This window comes from Halichoerus grypus, chromosome 7 (genome assembly GCF_964656455.1).
Source record: "Halichoerus grypus chromosome 7, mHalGry1.hap1.1, whole genome shotgun sequence".
NCBI lineage: Eukaryota > Metazoa > Chordata > Mammalia > Carnivora > Phocidae > Halichoerus > Halichoerus grypus.
The window spans coordinates 130,399,478-130,421,649 of NC_135718.1; the positions used below are offsets into that span (position 1 = coordinate 130,399,478).

General features: G+C 45.8%; 1 long non-coding RNA gene across 1 annotated transcript; it reads right to left on the reverse strand.

The window, feature by feature from the left end:
* Positions 1-10,448: 10,448 nt before the first annotated feature.
* LOC118525273 (uncharacterized) lies at positions 10,449-22,116 on the reverse strand. Its single transcript, XR_004912073.2, has 3 exons — positions 21,578-22,116; positions 16,127-16,214; positions 10,449-11,804 (listed from the first exon to the last, which is right to left on the reverse strand). It is a non-coding gene; the product is annotated as an uncharacterized LOC118525273 (long non-coding RNA).
* Positions 22,117-22,172: the final 56 nt, after the last annotated feature.

Below are 22,172 nucleotides of genomic sequence, written 5' to 3' on the forward strand. Positions count from 1 at the left end.
CCCCTTCCAAACGTGCATTCTAAGGCACTGCTTCTCCCAGCAGTGTCTTAGACTCTACACAGTATCTCACTTCCCTCCATGTGACCCTTTGACAAAACTGGTTTCCTTTCCCCCACTTTGGACAGTTCCTGGCTGAGCAAGAAAGGGAGAAAGGGTGATGAAGAGTATCAAGGATAAAAACTCAACTAGCTATAGAAGCTGGGCTGGGCACTCCAGACTCTCATGTATCAGTAAGGCTGGGCCCTAGAACCTTCTCCACCAGGAAAATGTCCCTCATTTCACCCACCCCCATGACCAGAGTAACCCCCCTTCCTCTGCGTCCTCATAACACCCGGGGCATCTCCCTATCACTGTGCTAACAACATTATGTTCGTTTTGCTCATGTGACTATTTAGATCTCATCCTTACCAGCATACGAAAGTCATCTCATTCTTTCTACTGTGTGAATAGTTATTCTATCATATGGATTTATTAGTTTAACTAGTTTCCCGAATTATAGATTATGAGATTATTTCTATATAATGTGCCATTTAAACAATAATTGTTCAGGCTGAGCGGGCTCCTCTTCCTCACCTGCTCCCCACAGAGCAGGGGCGGGGGCTGGGAGGGCACCGGGAAGTCTGCTGCTCTGCCCCAGCTTCCTCCTTTTAAACTCCAGTCTCTGTTGTACGTTCTCCCACGTCTGCTTGTTCCGGTGAGGTCATTAAGTCTTCCCAGTGTGAAAGGTCAAAGCCATGTCTTGCATCTCCCTACCTCTGAAGAGGACTCGCCCTCCGACAGCCGGTGGTGGGAGGGGCTGGATGGGGTGGGGGAGGGACCCAAGAACTGAAGATAAGGGGGACAGTGGGCCCCGGTGGTGTGCTGGTAAATGCTTACGAACTGGCTCTCGGAGAGGAGACACCTCCCGGATCGGGAAGGTTCGCTGTCAAGCTCCCACCGCGGCGTTTCAGGCTAGCAGTGTGAGGTCACCGAGCACAGTAGCGCAACTTTGTTAGGCGTTAGCACGCGGGATAAACGCAAGTAACCTGAAAAGTATACATAACAGACTGCAGTGTAACAGAAAGTGATGCGTTTTTTAGTGTTTATTACTTTTATTTGGAATACGACTTATTTCACTCTTAAGTTTTTAAAGATGGCTATGTTTAACAACTGGCTTGTAAACGTTTTGAAAACGTAAGCATCCGCTCTCGTGAGCTTGTAGGTGCCAGCACCAACACACCCCTGGTGGGCGTTTATCTTGCAAATCGGAGTCTCCCCCTTTCCTGAGGCCTCTGGGAGAGAGCAAGCAAGGTGATTCTCCTCTGCAAGTCCTTTGCTTCCGGCCCCCTTTGAGTCTCGCTACCTCTTGTCCCCAACCTTGAAGCCAGACCCCACGTTTCCAACATCAATGTTCTTCTGCCCCCTAGTGGCAGCTTCTGCCCTCTGCACCTGCCTGGGAGCTTCCTCACCGCAGGACCCACCAGCAACGTGGCAGGATCAGAGGCTCCCCCGCAAGTTAAACAATCTCCCCTCTCCCACTCCAGCCTTCTGGAACCCAAGTGGGGCCGGTTCAGAGCACCCCAGGCTCTCCAGCCCTGCTGCTCCCTCTCCATCCTGGATTCCTAGGTTCTCACTGCCCTCTGCAGTTCCCTCGAGGTATTGATAAGCCGAGCAAACGGGTCTTTACCTGGAGCGGTAGCTCCACCCGGTGCCTCTGCCCGGTCAGTGGCCTAGGCACCTACATTGTCGGCCCCCTACTGGGCATCCTTGAGAAGAGCTGCTCTAAGAGAATTCGGACTTAAGTGGTGTGGTTTGTTGCTGGTTTTGCTTTGGGGCCCCATGAGAAACTCTCACCAGTCATCTGCATGAGAGCTGGGCTTCCTGTGACCTCAGAGCAGATGAGAAGAGGAGGGAAAGAGAAGAGACCATGTCAGCACAGCACCAACGCTTCCTCCAATGGTGGGGCCAATAGTCTCACCAGCCAGTAGTCCCAAGTAGAACTGAAAGCTCCCGCTTGGGAGAACCCTAGGATGCCCCAAGGCAGTGGTATTCACATCATATTGATCAAGACCCTCAGCAAGACGAGTTTTACAACAAAACAACTGCTGACATGTCCATGATTTCCTATCCTGCCTTTTCCATTAAAAACAAAAACAAAGAAAGCTTGCCGCAACTTAATAAGCAGAATTCACAGCTCATTAATGGGTTATCACCTGCGGTTTGCAAAACACTGGCTGAGGCCAACCCCTCATTTCAGAGAAGAAACAGAGGGCAAAGAAAGAACAAGTGTGCTTAATAGCAAATCAGGGGCAGATCCAGATCTCGAATTCAGCTCTCTGAGCTCTTTGGCCATCTCACTAGGGAAGGCCTCCTCTGGGCTCTGTCCCAGGGCTTCCTTTGCACTGAAGCCCAGAGACCTCACTCTCTGTGGCCCTGATCCAGTTAAGATGGACTACCATCAGAATCTGACCGCAGGCTCCTTCTGGCGCCTGAAGTCAGGGGTTATCAGCTGCTGTCTCTCCCGTCCTCCCGGATGAACTTCCCCTGTTCCAGCACAAGGTGGCAGCAGAGGGAAGCAAACAGCCTCGCTGGTGGAAAGGAAAAAGGCTCCTGACAGGTGCTTTAACCTAGAAGGTAAATGAATTCTATCAGCATCGTCACTTGAGGTCAGAGGCTTAAAGGCAGTATTCTACCAAAGATCTTTGGAATTTACTTACTTTTAGAGGTTCAAGGGTGTAGGGGATACACTTATGACCATATAATGGCCGATGCAATATCTGTTGAAAGAGCTCTGATAGAAATATAAATCTGTGCAATCTTCCTGAAAAGTATTTTGTCATTCTGTTTCAATTTTTTTTAGTGTTCAAGCCAGAAATTCTACCAGTAGGAGTTTAATGCAAGGCACTAATTATATATACAAAGATGTTTGCTACCAAATTATATATCTTTAATGGAAAATATTAAATAATGTCAACATGGAATTCCTTTTTAAATTCTGCTACAACAAAAAAATGTATACTGTGCAACCATTAGTCATAGCGATGTAGAATGTAAAAGGGAGTGTGCAAAGTAGTATGTGTGCAATGAGCCATTCGCATTAAGCATCCAGGGAGTCTCTTTGTAGTGGGGTGAAGGTGGGGTGCCTCCCTAAAGAGGGTAGTCATTCAGCATCACCTGGGGAGTTTTTCAAACCACACAGCCTTCCCCAACCCTGGCCCCAGTAAACTGATGTGTGCCCCTGGGAACAACAGCTTCCTTTTGAGAATCATTGCTGGGGGTGGGGGACACAGCAATGCTGGAGGTGTTCACATACCTATTTGCTCTCGGGATGTGCGTCCATGTGGGATGTTGGTGGGATGTCCCTAGCATGGCAGCAGGAGTTGTTTCTGGGTGGTGAGATTTCCAAATGATTTTTCAAGAATAAAAACAATACTTTTAATAACTATGACAAAAATACAGTTTGTTTAATCATTCACCTGTTGAAAGGACATCTGGGCTGTTTTGGAGTTTTTGTTATTACAAATGAAGTTGCCGTACACGTTCACATACAGGTTGTTGTGTGAGCATGCTACCATTTCTCTGACATAAATGCCCGAGAGTGCAACTGAGACTTGTTTTATGGCCTAGCATATGGTCTATCCTGGAGAATGCTCTGTGTGCACTCAAGAACAAAGTATATTCCGTTGTTGGCTAGAGTATTCCATAGATGTATGTTGGGTCTGGCTGGTTCATAGTGTTGTTAACATTTTCTGTATCCTAGTTGATGTTCTGTCTAGTTGCTCTATCTATTTTTGAAAGCGGGGTGTGGAGGTCTCCGACTGTTATTGTTGAATTGTCTGTTTCTTTGTTTCCATCAGATTTTGCTTCATGTATTTGGTGCTCTGTCATTAGGTGCACCTATGTTTATAATTGTGATATCTTCCTGATGGATGGACCCTTTTGTCATTAGGAAGTGTCCTACTTTATATCTGGAACATTATTTATTTTATTTTTATTTATTTTTTAAAAAGATTTTATTTATTTATTTGAGAGACAGAGAGGAAAAAAAAAAAAACATGAGCAGGGGGAGTGGGAGAGGGAGAAGCAGACTCCCCGCTGAGCAGGGAGTCTGATGAGGGGGGATCGAGCTCCCTGGGGCTCTGGGATCATGACCTGAGCTGAAGGCAGACGCTTAACTGACTGAGCCACCCAGGTGCCCCACCATTTTTTATTTTAAGATCTATTTTGTCTGCTATCACTCTGGCCGTTCTAGCTTCCTCATAGTTGCTGTTTGCGTGATGTGTCTGTTTCCATCCTTCCACCTTCAGGATGGAAAGATACGGTTTGTATCTTTCAATATGAACTGGGTCTCCTATAGTTGGATTGGGTGTGTTTTCAATCCATCTGACAATCTCTTATCTTTATTTGGATTGTCTGATTACTCATGTTTAATGTTTCATTGATCTTGTTGGATTTACATTTGCAGTTTTACCTTTCATTTTCTGTACGTCTCATGTCTTTTTTGTTCCTCTGTTCCTCCTTTACTGCTTTCTTTTGCATTAAGTGAATCTTTCCAGTGTAATGTTTTAATCTTTTAATGATTTTTTCACTGTTTTTTTAAGCTCCTATTTTAATGGTTGTGCTAGGCCTTACCAGATACATCTTAACTCATCAGAATCAGCTTCATATTTAAACTAGGTTAATTCCAGTGATATATAGAAATGTTAACCCTGTATAGTTATATTTCATCCCTCCTCTCTTCTTATTAGGGTATTATTGTTGTATAAGGAGCTTTTTTATTTTTTATTTATTTTTTATTTTTTTTTTAAAGATTTTATTTATTTATTTGAGAGAGAGAGAATGAGAGAGAGCACATGAGAGGGGGGAGGGTCAGAGGGAGAAGCAGACTCCCTGCCGAGCAGGGAGCCTGATGCGGGACTCGATCCAGGGACTCCAGGATCATGACCTGAGCCGAAGGCAGTCACTTAACCAACTGAGCCACCCAGGCGCCCAGGAGCTTTTTTAAAGTACGGATTTCTACATCAAACTAAAAAGCTTCTGTACATCAACAAAATGAAAAGATTACTTACAAAAAATATTTGCAAAGCACGTATCTGGTAAGGGATTAATATCCAAAATATATAAAGAACTCATACAACTCAATAGCAAAAAAACAAACAATTTGATTTAAAGATGGGCAGAGGATCTTCAGACAGTTTTCCAAAAGACACACAGATGGCCAACAGGTACATGAAATGGTGCTCAACATCACTCATCGTCAGGGAAATGCAAATCAAAACCACCATGACATATTACCTTACACGTGTTAACATAGTTTTTACCAACAAGACAAAAAATAACAAGTGTTGGCGAGAATGTGGAGAAAAAGGAACCCTCATACACTGTTGGTGGGAATGCAAACTGGTTCAGCCACTGGGGAAAACAGTATGGAGGTTCCTCAAAAAAATTAAAAATAGAATTACCATATGATTCAGTAATTCCACTTTTGGGTATTTACCTGAAGGAAATGAAAAATTAACTTGAAAAAGTATCTGCAGTTAGCCTGGTGATGGGTATTAAAGAGGGCACGTATTGAATGGAGCACTGGGTGTTATACGCAAACAATGAATCATGGAACACTACATCAAAAACTAATGGTGTACTGTATGGTGATTAACATAACATAATAAAATAAAATTTAAAAAAAGGTATCTGCCCCCCCCCCATGTTCACTGCAGCATTACATACAATAGCCAAGACATGGAAACAACCTAAGTGTCCATCAGTGGATGAATGGATAAGGAACATGCAGTGTATGTATATAATAGAATATTATTCAGCCATAAAAAGGAAGGAAATCCCACCATTTGCAACAACATGGATAGACCTTGAAGGTGTTATGCTAAGTGAACTAAGAAAGATAAATACTGTATGATCTCACGTGTAGAATCTAAAAACACACACAAAAAGGAAACAAAAAACACCCAACCTGCAGATAGAGAAAACAAATTTGTGGTTACCAGAGGCTGGGCATGGGAGGGTGGGAGAGAGGGGGAAGGGGGTCAAAAGGTACAAGCTTTCAGTTATAAAATAAATAAGTCCCAGCAATGTAATGTACAGCATGGAGAGTATAGTTAATGATACTTTCTTAAATATTTGAAAGTTGTTAAAAGAGTAGAGCATAAAAGCTCTCATTACAAGAAAAATATTTTGTAATTATGTTTTGGTGATGAATGTTAACAAGGATTATTCTGGTGATCATTTTGCAATATATATATAATGATTATATTATATATAATATGTGTGATTATGTATAATAATTATGTTATACACCTGAAACTAATATAATATTATATGTCAATTATATCTCAATTTTAAAACTTAAAAAACAATAGGGGGGCCTGACTGGCTCAGTCAGTGGAGCATGTGACTCTTGATCTCAGGGTCGTGAGTTCAAGCCCCACATTGGGTATAGAGATTACTTAAAAATGAAATCTTAAAAAAAGATTTAAAAACCATTAATAAATAAATGAGTAGTTGCACATGCAAGAACCCTATGAATTGTTAAAAATCAATGGTATTATTATTAATACTAGTATTAAAATCCAATTCATTCTGACCTTCTCCCTTGTTGCCAATGGAGTAAAATCCAACATTAAAATGTATGAAGCAGGGGCACCTGGGCGGCTCAGCCAGTTAAGCATCTGACTTTGGCTCAGGTCATGGTCTCAGGGTCCTGGGATGGAGTCCCATGTCAGGCAGCACGCACACTGGCGAGTCTGCTTGTCCCTCTCCCTCTTCCCCTCCCACCAGTCGTTCTCTCTCTCTCATATAAATAAATAAAATCTTTTTAAAAAATGTGTGAAGCAGGGCGCCTGGGTGGGTCAGTCATTAGGCATCTGCCTTCGGCTCGGGTCATGATCCCAGGGTCCTGGGATTGAGTCCCGCGGCGGGCTCCCTGATCGGTGGGGAGTCTGCTTCTACCTCTGCCCCTTTCCCCTGCTCCAGCTCTCTCTCTCTCTTTCTCATACATAAATAAATAAAATTTTTAAAAAAATGTGTGAAGCCTAACACCTATATTTCTAGGTATTTGTTCTATCACAAATATAGCTATATTCCTCCATTACTTATCACTACCTTTAAAATTCTGAAAATATTTTTTAAAAGTAAGATTTCCGCCCTCCACCCCCAGACCTACAGAATCAAAACCTGTATTTTTTAAAGCTCCCTGGGTGATTATGATGACTGGCAAGTTTGGGGACTACTTTTCTAGCAGGTGGGGAAAGAGGTCCAGATGTAGCAATAGTCAGACCCCGGGAGTGAGAAGCCTGTGCCCAGAGCCCAGGTCTTACCGCTCCCACCCAGTGTTCTTTCCTACACGCTCTGCCGCTTTCCCAAGTGACCCTCCGTAGAAGTTTCTCTCAGTTTCCTGCTCTTGGCTCTTGCTTACTTTTCACACAGGGAGAGGAATAAACGTTTTGTGAATCATTGAGACTTCATGGAAGTTTGAGGGGAAAGTTGAGAATCCTGCACAGATTTGTCCGGAATGACCAACCATTTGTCATGACTCATTCCAGGAAGGGCTTTGCTTGCCCTTGTGTTACCCATTACCCATGAGGAAATAATCTGGGAAATGAAAGGACATCTCATCTATTCATTTAGCATTTATTGTCAAGTGTGTGCCAGGAATTGGGGTAGGCATTAGGGATCAAAAGATAAGACACCACTCCTGTTCTCAAGGTGCTTATGAACTATATAAAGAATACATGGAAAATATTTAACCTACTCAAAAAGTTTTATGAAATGAATTTTTTTCATAATTTATATGGTAGCAACACCTAATTTAACCTGAAGTCATTTGGTAGGAAAACCTGACCTGAACTGTCATAAGGCAATGAATTACAGCCTTATTCACCTTGCTTAGTGTGACTATTCATACACTTCACTGCAGAAATTTTTTTTTTAAAGATTTTATTTATTTATTTAATTGACAGAGAGAGAGGGACAGCTAGAGAGGGAACACAAGCAGGGGGAGTGGGAGAGGGAGAAGCAGGCTCTCCACCGAGCAGGGAGCCCGATGCGGGGCTCGATCCCAGGACCCTGGGATCATGACCTGAGCTGAAGGCAGTCGCTTAACCAACTGAGCCACCCAGGTGCCCCTTCACTGCAGAAATATTAATGTGTTTGATTTACAGTGTGCTGCCCCAGACGTCACTGGGGTTGTTACATAATATAGAGTATCTGCACCAAATTATCTTTCTAAAATCGAAACAATTCTGAATTCTAAAATACATCTGGCCTAAGGGTTTTTACTCTCCCTGGGGCTTCTGATAAGAGATTGCCCACCTATGTTTCTTTAAGTCCTTTTGGTCCAGGAGGAATTCCGGAGGTTTGAAGTTCATGGCCATGATGAAGCCAAAACTCCCCATAAAGAGCCTCTGAATGACTGCTAAGATACAAATACACCGCTAAGAGACAAACGTAAGAGCACCAGTATTTTTATGTGGGTCAGTTAGGCTCTTTGAACTTCTCCTGTTGTGGAGCACTGGACCCAGCTTGCCTGGGGAACCTTCCAGAGCATCACAACATAACCTGGGATATGGTATGACCAGTTTTGAAAATGGTGGCCGAAGGGGACAACCAGACTGCTTTGATCCACGGAGCCAGGACAGTCCCTGCCACAGTTGCTGGGCAGTGACCCTGAGCCTCTGTCCAGGAGTCAGCGCCTGAGTCACTCAGGGCCTGGCAGGAGCGAGCAATTCCCCAAGCAGGTGGGGGCAACCCAGCAATGGCAAATCCAGGGTGAGGACATGTAGGGTCCAGGCCAAGAGGTGGGCAGCAAGGTCCAAACCATAGACAGGGGGTTCAGAGTAGGGCCCCAGTCCCAGAGAAAGGCACAGGAAGGAGCACACAGTCAGTCTGAGAAGCTGTCAGGACAAGAGCTCAGTGGATGGAGATAGCACAGATGACCAGGTACCCGGCTGGGCTGAAGGTAGGGACTGGGTCTCAGCAGCAAGGCTGCCTGGTTGCTGAGCTGCAGATAAGGATCTATGGCAACCTAAGTCTCTCCCTGCTAAGGTCTGGTTTGGCCTCTGAAATTGGGTATGGACCAGAATCTAAAAATGTTCCTTCTGCAGGGAGAGCATAGCACCGGGGTCTGAAAGTCCACAGGGAAGAGGGATGAGGAATCCCCCCAGGCCTAGAAACCACAGTGACTTGGGTTGGTCCCTGTGCAGTAAAGTATTAACCTTGCCCAAGGAAAGACTTGGTCCTTGCCCAGCTCCTGGGAGGTAACCTCTCAGGCCTTGGAATATTCTACCTGACAAGAGTGTCTTTGTTTACCGGGGTGCTGTGGGTCATACCAGATAGTCTATGCTAATAATGTGATATATGCTGGAGGCCTTGGGCCAAACAGCATCAACTTGACCTCTGGAAGGGCTGAACACCAAGGTCAGACCTACCTACATGACACCCAGGCCTTGGGTGAGCTTCCCTGGCTGGCAGTACTCTCTACGTGTTGCCACATAATGTTGCTGGGAGAAGTAAGTGCTGTCCCCATGTCTCTAGGGGGAGAGGACGGCTGGAAGTTTGCTCCTAGTCTCTCCTGCGTCCTGCCCTATGCAGCTATCTCCTCTGCAGATTTTAATCTGTTTCCTTCCACTGTGATAAACTGTAACCATGAGTACAACAGTTTTTCTGAGTTCTGTGAGTCCTTCTAGTAAATCGCTGAACTTGCAGGTGGTCTTGAGGATCTCCAAAACTGCAGTCCTGGCTTCCTCCCTAAATCAGACTCTAAATCAAACTTGAAAGCCAAGGCCTTCTGTACCATTCTCACTCTTCCACGTGTCTCGCATCCCGAGTCTTCAGTGACCAGCTGGGTGTCCTCTGCAGATCAGTGTGCTGTCGCTGCCAGTCTCATTTCATCCCCAAGGTCGGGGCCCATGGAAGCCAGGACAGCTCCCTGAGCTTTCCATCGGCACCAGTCAGAGGACTCTTCTTCCATTCGTCACCCTCCCTTTCTGGCTTCTGGGCCACTTCCCTACCACAAGTCCAATCTGGGGACAAGAAATGTGTTTTGGATGTAACAGTTTATTAGCAATGACTTCATAAGATCCTATATACGCAACTTGCCTTGATCCCCACCCCGTGGGGAAGCTGTGTGGTCACAGTGAGATCTCCAACAACTCACTTCCCTTCTCCAGGCTTCACTTCCCTAGCTTTTGGGGGGGCAACTACTCATAACTTATAGTGTCTGTGAGTGCTTTACACACTGCAGGGTGATCTGCAAACACACAATGAAATGCTATTCAGCACTAAAAAGAAATGAGCTATCAAGTCATGAAAAGACACGAAGGAAACTTAAATGCATGTTACTAAGTGAAAGAGGTCAATCTGAAAAGGCTACATACTGTATGTTTCCAACTTTGGGACATTCTGGAAAAGGCAACTATGGAGATGGTAAAAAGATCCATGGTTGCCAGGGGGTGGGGTGGGGAGGGGTGGGATAAATTGGTGGACCACAGAGGATTTTTAGGACAGTGAAAACACTTTGTATGATACCATAATGATTGATACATGTCATTATACATTTGTTCAAATCCATACAGTGTACAACACCAGGAGTGGAACTGAAACATAAACTATAGACTTTGGGTGATAATGCTGTGTAGTTCATCAGCTATAACAAATGCACCCCTCTGGTGGGGATGGGGATGGTGGGGGAGGCTGTGCATGTGTGAGGCTGAGGGGATATGCGAAATCTCTGTACCTTCCCCTCAGTTTTGGATTTAAAACTTCTCTAAAAAAATAGTCTTAAGAAAAAAATAGAATGTAGAACAAAGGAACATATTCGTTCATGCTTTTATGAATTCCTGCCCCTAATTCTTTATAAGCATATTTTTAATTGGCTGTAACATAGAGAATTGTTCTTTCCCCTCCACATTAAACATAACACTCTTCTCTCCTGTTCACCAGGGCAAGTCAGCCTTGACCATAAGGTTCCACTTTCACTGTGATCCCTGCCCTTCCCCCATCGTTCTAGGGGCTTTCCTGCCCCCTTGTCCCCTTCTGTGGTTGCCCCAGCTGACCCCTGCATGAAACAGACACAGCATTCTCATTGGTGGAGGGTTTTCCCAGAAAGACCACAGCCCAGGTGGTGAGATAGCCCATGCAGTGACTCTAGCAGGTGCCCAAGCCTGATCCCCTCTGCCCCCAACATCTCTAATGAGCTGGAAAACAGAGGGAAATTAACTTCATCAGTATGCAAATGGCACTCCCAGGATCAGGGTCTGTCCTTATTCCTTCACAAGACATCCTCAATCCCTCCTCCATTTGTTCCCTCATCTTGTTCCCCACCCAGCAGAAGAGAGACCAGAAGGATGAAAAAGATTTTGTACCTACTACCCTAAGGTCATAGTAGAGTGACAATATCCCCACACCAGCCCACCTTTAAGAAAAGAAGCAGTTCACAAAAAGCTGAAAACCTAAAATTTTAGCTGAAATAGTCATCAACTTTTGCTTTCTACTTTAAAACAAATCTGCATTTGCTTGAAGGCATCTAGTTTTGTTTAAAGGCACAGGTTCTGGAACCATAGCACATGGGTTTGGATCTGGCTTTCCAATTTGCCAGCTGGGAGACCTTGGACAAGGCACTTTATCTCCATTTTCAACCTTCGTTCCCTCATAGCCTTGATGTAGTGATTCAATGTGTTTAATACGTATCAGATTTCTGGGGTGCCTGGTAGCTCAGTCCATTAAGCATCCAATTCTTGATCTCAGCTCAGGTCTTGGTCTCAGGGTGGTGAGTTCAAGCCCTATGTTGGGCTCCACACTGGGAGTGGAGCTTCCTTAAAAAAAATAGATAACAAGTTCTTAGACTGGGGACAGGTACCCAGTAAGCATGACCTGTGTTAGCTATTATTACTTTAACATGAAAATGTATAGAATCACTTAATAGCTAGATTACTAAACTTCCCCCATCCTATCTCTGTCCCCATCAGATCTGAGCGAAAGAACTATGATCCCTGGAGATATACCATGTCTAGAACCCTTCATACAATACTGATGACCCCATGTTATAAAGCATGGAGCTAGAGAAAAGTTGACCCCAGAGCAAAAATCCCAGTATCTATGTATTTCTTGCCAACTGGCCCCATTTCCTCCCATACCAAGGCTAAAAGCCTTTTGCCTGGCACCAAAGCCCAGACCGACCTTGCCTAACTACGGGTTTCTATCATGGTTTCTTACTGCTCCTGAACATCCTAAGGGTAATCATGCCTTGACTAATCATGAAAGGAGCCTTCCCCAAAACTGATATTTTTGAAACATTATTCCTATACCCTAGGGCAATGCACCATAGTAAAATGGAGATTTTCTTTTCTTTTGTAAGGTGAGAAGAGGACTATTTTGAATGTAGGCCCCTTCTCAGACAATTTTAAGAAAGTGCAAATGTGGAATTTGAGGACCTAGAGACCAGTTCCCTTAAAAGTACTCTTGTGCACAGACTTCTTGAAAAGTCTTCTGCTACCTACAAGGATAGATATGCCCCATTTTGAAGACTGCTGTTCCAGAGTACAGGGCCTGAATGCACTAGGCACTCAGTACATTTAAATATACTTGTCGTGAAGAAGAAACAACAGAATCAAAAGCACAGAGACAAGAAACCCAGGGCAGGTTTGAGGAACAGAAGGCAGTCTGCTCTGGCTGAAGTCATGGGTGTAAGTAGAGAGAATCTTAGGAAGCAAGGCTGGGAGGGAAGGTTGGGGGCAAAGCGCTAGGGCCTTGAATGCCACACTCGAGTGTTTGGGCTTTAGCTTTGTTCTATAGTCACTGAAGAGGCTTAAAGTAGAAGCAGCAGCTGTGGGATGACAACAAGAATACTTTCTTGGGAATTAGAAGTCTTGGGTTCATTTTGCCTTGGTCACTGTGGGACATCAGGGCTGTCCCTCTGAGGCTTCATGTCTTTGGTCAAGTTCCCTAGAAGCAGAGCCTGAGACAGGAATGCAGATGCATATGGCGGAGGGAGGGAGGGAGGGCCTTCAGAGAAAGGGAATGTGGGAAGCATGCTGAAGAGGAGGCTGCCAAACCAGGCTGTGTCTCAGGTGAAGACTTGGCCTCATCCACAGATGCTCTGGATGTGACTCACCTGACAGTAGTCACATGACAGGCCCCGAGCAAGGGGCCAGGCCTTGGACGCTGCATGCACTATTGGCCACTGTAACCTGCAGACATCTCAGGGAGAGGTGCTCCCTTCAGCCAGAGCTGGCCTCCAGAGGACATGGGCATCAGCCTTCGTCATTCCTGCCCCACTCACGGCGGCGGGGGTGGGAGCGCCAGCCACTGAGGTGGGTATGCGCAGTTAGTGCCAACGTCTACCACGTCTGGCTTCCTCTTCTATAACACAGGCATAATACACTGACCTCATTGAGGGTGCTGTGGGAGCCAGGAAATAGAAATTCTAAGCTGGGGGTCTATGATCTTGAGGTTATTTACATCTATGGTATTGATATCGTGGAGATATTCTATCATGGGGAGCTTCGGCACAGCTTTTCCCAACTCCATGCTCAATGACCTCCTCATGCTGCTACCTTGAAATTGACCGTGGTGGGAGAATTTACACCACAGAAACTGGAAAACACTACAAATCAGGGCTTCTCTTTTTTTCTCAGTGAACCAATATTAAACATTTACCGATACATCACTGCTGCAGACCAATTCATTCCCCCCCAACACACAAAAATATGCACACAATGGTCAAATGCCTATTTAAGAGAAGGTTCTCTCTGGCTAAGGAGAGGGGTGGTGTTTGTTCTTGGATTTTTTTTTTTTAAGATTTTATTTATTTATTTATTTAGAGAGAGATAGAGCACGCGCACAAGCAGGGGGACGGGCAGAGGGAGAGGGAGACAGAGAATCTCCAGCAGACTCCCCGCCCAGCGTGGAGCCTGACCAGGGCTCCATCCCAAGAGCCTGAGATTGTGACCTGAGCCAAAATCAACAGTCAGACACTTAGGTGCCCTATGGATTTTTTTTTTTTTTAGATTTTATTTTTAAGTAATTTCTACACCCAACATGGGGCTCAAACCTACAACCCTGAGATCAAGAGTCACATACTCTACTAACTGAGCAGCCAGGCACCCTGTTTGTTCTTGGAATTTTTAAAGCTTGGTGTTAGTGAGGGAGGAAACAGTGTGGGGCAGGGTGTGGGGGGGGTGTCTTCTCTACCAAACACACGCCTTTGCAGGTAGGATCTACCTGGTCATGGTACTTGGTCCCTATGAAGCAAAAAGAGCTCATGGCCCATGAAAACTTCTCAGGTGCTTGGAATAATGTTAAATTATGGCCATTTACCAATTCATTTAAAATGCACTCTTGTGTTTAAAAGCGTGTGGCCCCCCCTTATTTAAGCCCCAGCCTCAAAGACGGAGTGAATGATAGGACTCTTTCCGAGCCAGGAACTCTCTAGTGGGAAGATAGCATTTTCCCCGGATCCTAACACGTAAGAACTTGAAGAAGTTAATCCATTTGGAGCCCTGAGAGGGAGTAAGATTTAATTATTAAGGCTATTGTATTTACAAAGCCATTGTTATTTGATAGACAAATTCTTTGTTGTAAATGAACCCTTAGAAGACCCTTAACGGGAAGCCTGCACAAACGTTTATGAAATTGTGACAAATCTTGTGTTGAGAAGCACACGTTGTCCCATCTGCCCAGTCAGATCCACCCCCCTGGGGCCACCCACCCGGAGGAGGTGGGAGGCAGGAGGCCACCCATCTTGGGCCTGGCTGAGCACTGAGCTCAGGTGTAAAGCTTACAGACAGGAAACGCGGATGCTTATTTAAAACATCCTCCTGCTCACCTCCCAGGGGTTCTGTGCTAATAAATTGGCATTAATAAGATAAACTAATTGGGGGTGGCCTGGCTCACAGGCCAGGCTCTCAGCTGCTACCTCCTGGCTCCCAGTGCTGGCAGCCAGCAGGAATCGTGCCGGGGGTGAGGGGCGGGGTAGGGGATGGGGAAGAAACAGAGGAGCCCGGGATCTGGAACACAAGACCCCTGGTTTGCTACAAACCACAGGTGATGTGTTCTCTGCTTTTCCCCAGCCCGCTGATTTGGGTCCGGTGCAGAAGGAGGCACTCTTGACCATTTGGATGTATAGTCCCCTTGGCAGAGTAACATCATAGCCCATAGGAGATGGACAGGATGGAGAGACACAGAAAGCACATTTTCCTGATAGAAAACTGAGACACACGGTCACCGGATATTTATACATTTGCTGTGTACAGAGGCAGCATCCGAAAGATAGTTTGGAGGTTGAAATGTTGCAATGGATGGGACATTGCAATGGTTTATGGAAAACAGTAGGGAAGATCATTGTAAATCTTACCTTACCCAGAAAATCAGTGGCTCCATGTTAGAGATCTGTCGTTGCTACATGAGGACAAATATTTTCTTTGGCTATGTTTTGATACCCGGCATGATTATTTCTGGCTGCTATGTTTATTTCTCTAAGAAATAATTCCAGCAAAGTAATGTCCATTTCAAATATAAGTAGGGAAACACATTAGTTTTCAGGCTGTAAGGACAACCAGACTTCTTTATATTTTTTTCCTTTGGTCTGTTCAATTTTTATATATTTGACAATACCTAATGGCAATCCGCTTACTTCATTTAGCCCATATTTATTCAAGGGGGCATTCTTTATAGTGTGCTTCTAGATGGTCTCATGCCTGTCTTAGATTACAAATGTCTGTGTAATTCTTTGACCAGCAAGGAGCACAGCACTGCATGTAGGGAGGTTCTTCGAATGACCCACTCTGAACAATTTTTTTATCTTAATTTAAATTTAAATAGTCACATGTAGCTAGTGGCTGCCATCATTCCACACTACGATCTATGTTCACCACAGCTCTGCTTTACAGGATTCCCTGCTCTCAGGAAACTTCCAGTCTAACAGGGAAGATACACGTATAAGGAAACACGGTGTGATGAGTGCAGGGAAGGAGCATTTATCGTGTGCACTGCTGCCCAGATGAAAGGCTGGGTCTGGCAGAAGGAGAGAGTTTTTCCCACAGGAATTGTGTTTAAGCTGGGTCTTAAAATAGTAGTACACCACAAAGTTAAAATGAGTGAGAGAGTTTAGGAAAAGAAGTTGTTTAATGTATCTTACCCATTTGATCGTGATGACACGGATGCCTTTGTGGTTAGCAGTGATGATCACTCTGAAGGCTACTCATACAAGTAGGTTTGCAAGACAACTGCAAAAGAGAAAGCTCTCTTAATTTTTTTAAAGTTTTATTTAATTAAGGAATCTCTACACCCCATGTGAGGTTCGAACTCACGACCCCGAGATCAAGAGTTGCATGCTCTTCCAACTGAGCCAGCCAGGTGCCCCATTTTTAAATATTATTATTATTTTTTTAGTTTTAAGAAAAAGCTCCTTTGACAAGGGTTTTCTAAATGCCAGGATTTCCTAGCTGGGGAGGGACTGTGTTCATTCTCCTGTTTGGGGACAGGAGCAGAAAGCAACCTGCCTGGAAGATCAGTCCTTAAAGGCCCCTGGAAAACCAAGGTTTCATACATTTAGAGAGAGAAAGAGTCTGAAGCTGAGCTTGTCTTCTTGCCAGCTGGCTGGTGGGAAGTCGGAGAGAGAGAAATGTCCGCTTTCCCTACTATTGCTGGTAAACAGGTGGAGGCCTTCCACTGCAGTAGAGAACAGCTCCAAAAAATCCTTCTCTAATACACTGATGCAGATGCAATTTGCCCCAAATGATCATTGCAGATAGTCTTAAAGGGGCAATGTGCCCTGTGTGACTCCACTCTGCCTCACTCGGAGCAGGGACTGGGCTAGGACATGCGCCTAGACTCGGGGCTGGCTACCTGCTCTTCCGGGACCTCTCCTCCTCTCCACCTGCCTCCTTGTTTACTGCCCAGTCTACTGGGAATGGAATGTCACCTGCCTAGGGTAGAAGACTAATTCCATGTACTGGGGGAGGGCCCTGCATCTGGGAGCCAACAGCTTGGTGATCAGAAGCTCAGTTCTGCCCTCAGCAGTACTGGGCAGGAGGCTAATCCAAAGGAGATTTTATTTTTTATTTTTACATTCCAAAGCAGGAAGTGGGGAAGCAGGTGGAAAGATGCTCTCTAGCCTAGAACGGGGTGGGGGGCAGAAAAGGCTAAGTACCTAAGCATATGCCGGATGTGGGGGCAATAAGAGGGTTGGGGGAAGCATGAGGTCTCCATCCGTATGGCTGTTGAGGACCACCAGCACTGTGGGGTGGCCAAATGGGAGAAGGATCAAGGGCAGTCTCCTGATTCCTTCCCTCCTTCCCTCAATTCTATATATAAATTGAACTGTGCTCTTCCCTCTTGGCCTATAGGGAGCAGGGAGGAGATGCTGAGGGAGAGACAAGAGGAGAGGCTTGTCTATCATGGCTTGTATCTTCTTGGAGGATCTATAAGAAACCGGGGCTCCCTGGATGCTTCTCCCATCAGCTTTCTCTGCACCTGCCTTCCTGCCCTCCTGCACTGTGAGGGACATAGATTACGGGAACTTTCTATTCCGGGAACTCCTTCTATTGTCCCTTTGAGCATGCTCCTCACCTTGCTTTCCTATGTTTTCATCCGCCCACCTTGCTGTCGCTGAGTGTGGCCATCACTCTGCTCTTGTTCTTCTTCACGGTGCCAGAACTTCTTCCCTACAGCACTTGTCCCCAGTGGGTCAGTGTAAGAGAGTGTGGTGAACTGGGAAGGGGGCACACTCTGGAGTCTCCGAGATCTTTGTGCAAATCCCAATTCCACCCTTTACCATCTTTAAAGTTAGCAGCAGTCCCCAAGACCACCCTCACTTCTGACATCACTCGCAAGCTTGGGCATTCCCAAGACCACCGTCAGGTTCTATAAGGTCCTAGTAGAACATCCAGAACTCACCGGAAGCTAGAATACCCAGTTATGTTTTATTACAGTGAAAGGATACAGATTAAAGTCAGCCCAGAGAAGAGGCACATGAGGCAGAGTTCAGGAGAGCTCCACATGCAGAGCTTCTAGCTGTCCTCTCCCCATGGAGACCTGGAGATAGCACTACGTTCCAGGTACGTGTTGCCAACCAGGGAAGCTCACCCAAGCCTTAGTGTCCAGAGTCTTTACTGAGGTTCAGTCATGTAGACATGGCTAACCACCCGTGTAGCTAACCTTTGTTTCCAGCCTCTCTGGAGGTTGAGCTGATACGTGCCCGAAGCACCCACCATAAATCACGGTGTTTGCATAGACTACCTAGCGTGGCCTCAGGCCCCCAGGCAAAGACACTTTTATCAGGCAGGACATCCCATGGGTTCAGAGATGACCTCCCAGAAGCCAAGGGCAAGGCTAGGCCTCTCTTCGGGCCAGGTTAATCCTTGACCACATCTCATCTGTGTGATGTTGAGATCTTCCTAGCCTCACTGGGTCTCTCTTTCCTCATCAGCACACTGGAGGCAATGACCACCAAACTTCCTGGGTTTTTGTGACGACTAAGTGATATGACAGATGTAAAGGACCTGGTATGTGAGAGGCTTTAATGAAAATTAGGTCCCTCCTGATATCCTCCAAGTGCTCAGTTCTCATCTAAACTGGCCCAGGGCATCACTCCCTCTCTCCTCTTCTTCCCACCCCTTATACCAACTTACTTTCCCCCAGAAAAGGGTAATACCCTACATGTTGTTATTAAGCTGTTCTTCTTTTAAAAAAGATGTGTGTGCATTTTTTTTTAAGTGGCTCCATACCTCTTCATTGCACAAATTAACACAACATGTCGGATCATTGCCCTCTGGATGGGCTACAGAGAACACCCCTATGCATACGCATCTTTGTGACTTGTGCTAGTGTTTCTACAGCCTGGATTCTTCGAGGTGGCACTGATGGGGTTAAGGGTCTATTCAAAGTCTTGATGGTACCGCCAAACTGTTCTCCCTAAAGCCTGTATGAAGTTAAGCCTCTACCCCAAATGCACGGAACAGCCAGTTTCCCCATACCTTCTGAGGGCCACGTGCAGGAGAGTGGCTTGGAGGGCATAACAGACACTGCCGAGGCCTAGCCCTGTCCCTCTGCTTCCACCATCCCTACGCATGCCCAGTGTCCTACTGCATCTGAGACTCAGTGCATGGGGCTTTCTCTTCACTTGAGCCTGGGGTTAGGCAGGGCTTTTGCCATTGATTGGGAGCAATGACATGCTAGAGAATGTGAAAGTCATTGGTGACTTGCCATTTACCAGGAGACAGGACACAGTGAGTAGGGTTTCAGGTCTAGGGTCAACAGAGTCCATGCCCACTGGGGTTTCAGCTAGAACTCAAAATACAAACTCAGGGAAGAAAAGGAAGCAGGAAGGCCAGATGAATGTCTGGAAAGAAAAAAGCAACCACTGTCTGCCCTTGGCACCGAGAAGTTCTGTTCCTGACACACTAGCAGAACAGCCTGCACCAGATCCAGGCCTGCCTTCATCCCCAGTGTCCATCACCAGCAGGTGGTGTCCCCTGATCAGGACGGGCCAGTGGCTGGGGACACTGAGGCCAAGGAAACCCCTGCCTCCTCCCCATCTGGGCATCTGGGGGTCTTACACTCCCATTAGGCCTGTACTTTACTTCTTTATGCTAAGGGCATGAGATAGGAGCTCCAGTTCAGTTTGAACCAGCAAATCACTGCATGATTCCTCTCTGCGTCATCTTCTCTTTAGGACTCGGTTATCTCAGCTATTAAAAAAAAATTAAGGAAAGGAAGAGAATGAGTAGCTAACATTTGTGCAGAGCACTTGGTTTACAAAGTGTCTTATCTCCTTGGTCCTCACTTTATCCTCACTTTACAGATGAGAAAAGTAAGTCATAGAGGGATTAGGTGATCTGCCCATGTTCACCCTGCTGGTCAGCCAGGACTTTCCTGGAAAATCCTGTGTTTCTTCAACTTGCCCATACTGGAAGATTCTAACATTGTATATCTAAGATTTTTAGGGCCTGCCCTAAAATAGTGAAGTAGTTTTAAGTAGGAGCCTTCAGACACGTCTGGGTTTTGAGCCATTAGTTGGGCAGGTTACTTGAGCTTTGGGTTTCTCCTCTTGAATAATTAACAAGGCAATATTTGTTAAGTGTTTATTATATGACAAACATTGTGCTACATGAATTATTTTGCTTATCCTCACAACAACTCTATGAGGTAATATAATTACCCCATTTTCCAGATGAAGAAACTGAGCCTGACGAGGTCAATAGCAGTGTCCTGCACATAGAGAAACCAATAGAGATTGGAACCTGTCAAAATGCTCCAGAGAGAATCTTCAAGGATATAAATCTGATAGAATCTCTGACAGTTTTGAACATATGGATAGAGACAATTGATGGAAAATTTAGAGTTGAATTATAATTACTGTACATAAAACAAGGAAACAAAACATGAAAATTATTAAGTCCAGAAAAAAACACAGTTTGCAGGAAATGAAAAAGTCAGTTGTGAATAGGATTTAAGTTGTCATAATAAATATTTCTTTTGATATAACCAATATCAAGATGTGACTAAATTGGGAGGTCGGGAGGGGGACAGGAAGGCTATGTGAGAGATGAAGGCAGGGCTGAAAGAGTGTCTTTTATAGGGTTTTCACTATTCATCAAGAGATAATGCCTAAACCAGAAGCAAGAAGTAGCAATTTAGCATGTTGTTTAGAGATAGGGAGGAAAAGAGCCAAAGAAACAGCTCAGAAGAGTTGAAAGTGATGGCTTCTGGAGAGGGCAGAGCAAGAGGGAAACGTATTTTATAAGAAATCTCATAGAATGATTTGACTCTGATTCAGCTATATGCTTGTATAGCTTGAATTATATTTCTTTAAAAGAAATAAAAGGAAAATAAGTAAATTGCCCAAGTTGACCCAGATCTGACGTGGTGGAGGTGGGATTTGAACCCCAGCAGGCTGCCTCGGAGCTGATGCCACAGTCATTGTGCAATACAGCCTATAAAATACCTACGTCCTAGTGCTGTAAAAGGCAAGTGACTGATATATATAAGAAACCCAGCGGCTAAGGGACAGTGACTGCTTAGAAAAGAAAAATTATTTTCTTTCTCCTGTTGAGCTAGCCACATGGACACTTCTGGTAAGGAAGGGAGGGGTGTCCTGCCCTGGGTTCAGGCCTGAGGGGCCCTGGTGCTCTGAAGCACCTTTCTCTAAGTTCTCTAAGTGTCCCTCCAGTGCCTGGGGACAGTGTCATCTGGATGGGGCTCCCCAGTTTCCAGATTCTCCCCTTCAGAGAATTTTCCAACGCTGTACATTCCCTCCTGCCTCTCCCCAACGGCATTGACCAGACACCCCCAGAAGCCCCAAGACTGGCTGCTACAGGGCCATCCCAGGGCCTGTGGTCAGAGGACTGTGTGAGGTCAGGCTGCCAGAATGATGCTGAGAAAAGATTTTGAGTGAGATCAGATTGTTCATATAGACGGGGGTCCTGCAGAAACTTTTGCCCAGGGTCCCTGACGCCCACCGGCAGCTATGCTTTCAGGCCCTGCCGTATGGACCTTCCTCTGTTTCCCATGACACAGTCCTTATCCGATAGCTCTGACTGCAGGTCTCAAAGCAGCCAACGGAAGAGCGGAACATTTTGTCAGTTACCTGGAGGATTCTGTCCTCAACTTTTCACTGTTCAGTGGAGGAGGACACTGAGGAAGTGTCATGTCCTTGTGAGAGACAGTCACAGCGCCAGGAATAACACTGAGATCTCTGGCCTCCCAGTCACTGGATTTCTTCCACCCTATCTCAAGTTTGGGATGGGGCCTGGGCCCCCATAGGGCAGAACAAAATCTCCCGTTTTTAAAAGACCACGCTAGCCCCAGCAGGAATCACAACTTTCTTACATCCCCAATTCGGGATCCAACAATTCTTCAGTCAACTAACGTCCCTGGAGAGCCTACCCCAAGCAAGCAAGCCTCCCTGGGAACACAAGCTCTCCGACACATTTCTGCCTCCAAGAAGTCACAGTCTGATGGTGGAGGGGCATTTACAGGACAAAACCGGATACCGCGGGGGCTTCACGGACGCTCCTTTTCAATGCCGGTGGCTGGGTGAGGAGAGAAAGCCGGAGCTTGTGCCCCCCGCGGCGCAGGCCTCGCGAGCCGCTCCCCGACGCGCGGGGCGGAACGGCGCCCGGAGTATCTTCCCCCGCCCTCCTCCGTCCGGGTCCCCGCTAGGCGCGCGAAGGGAGGGGCGC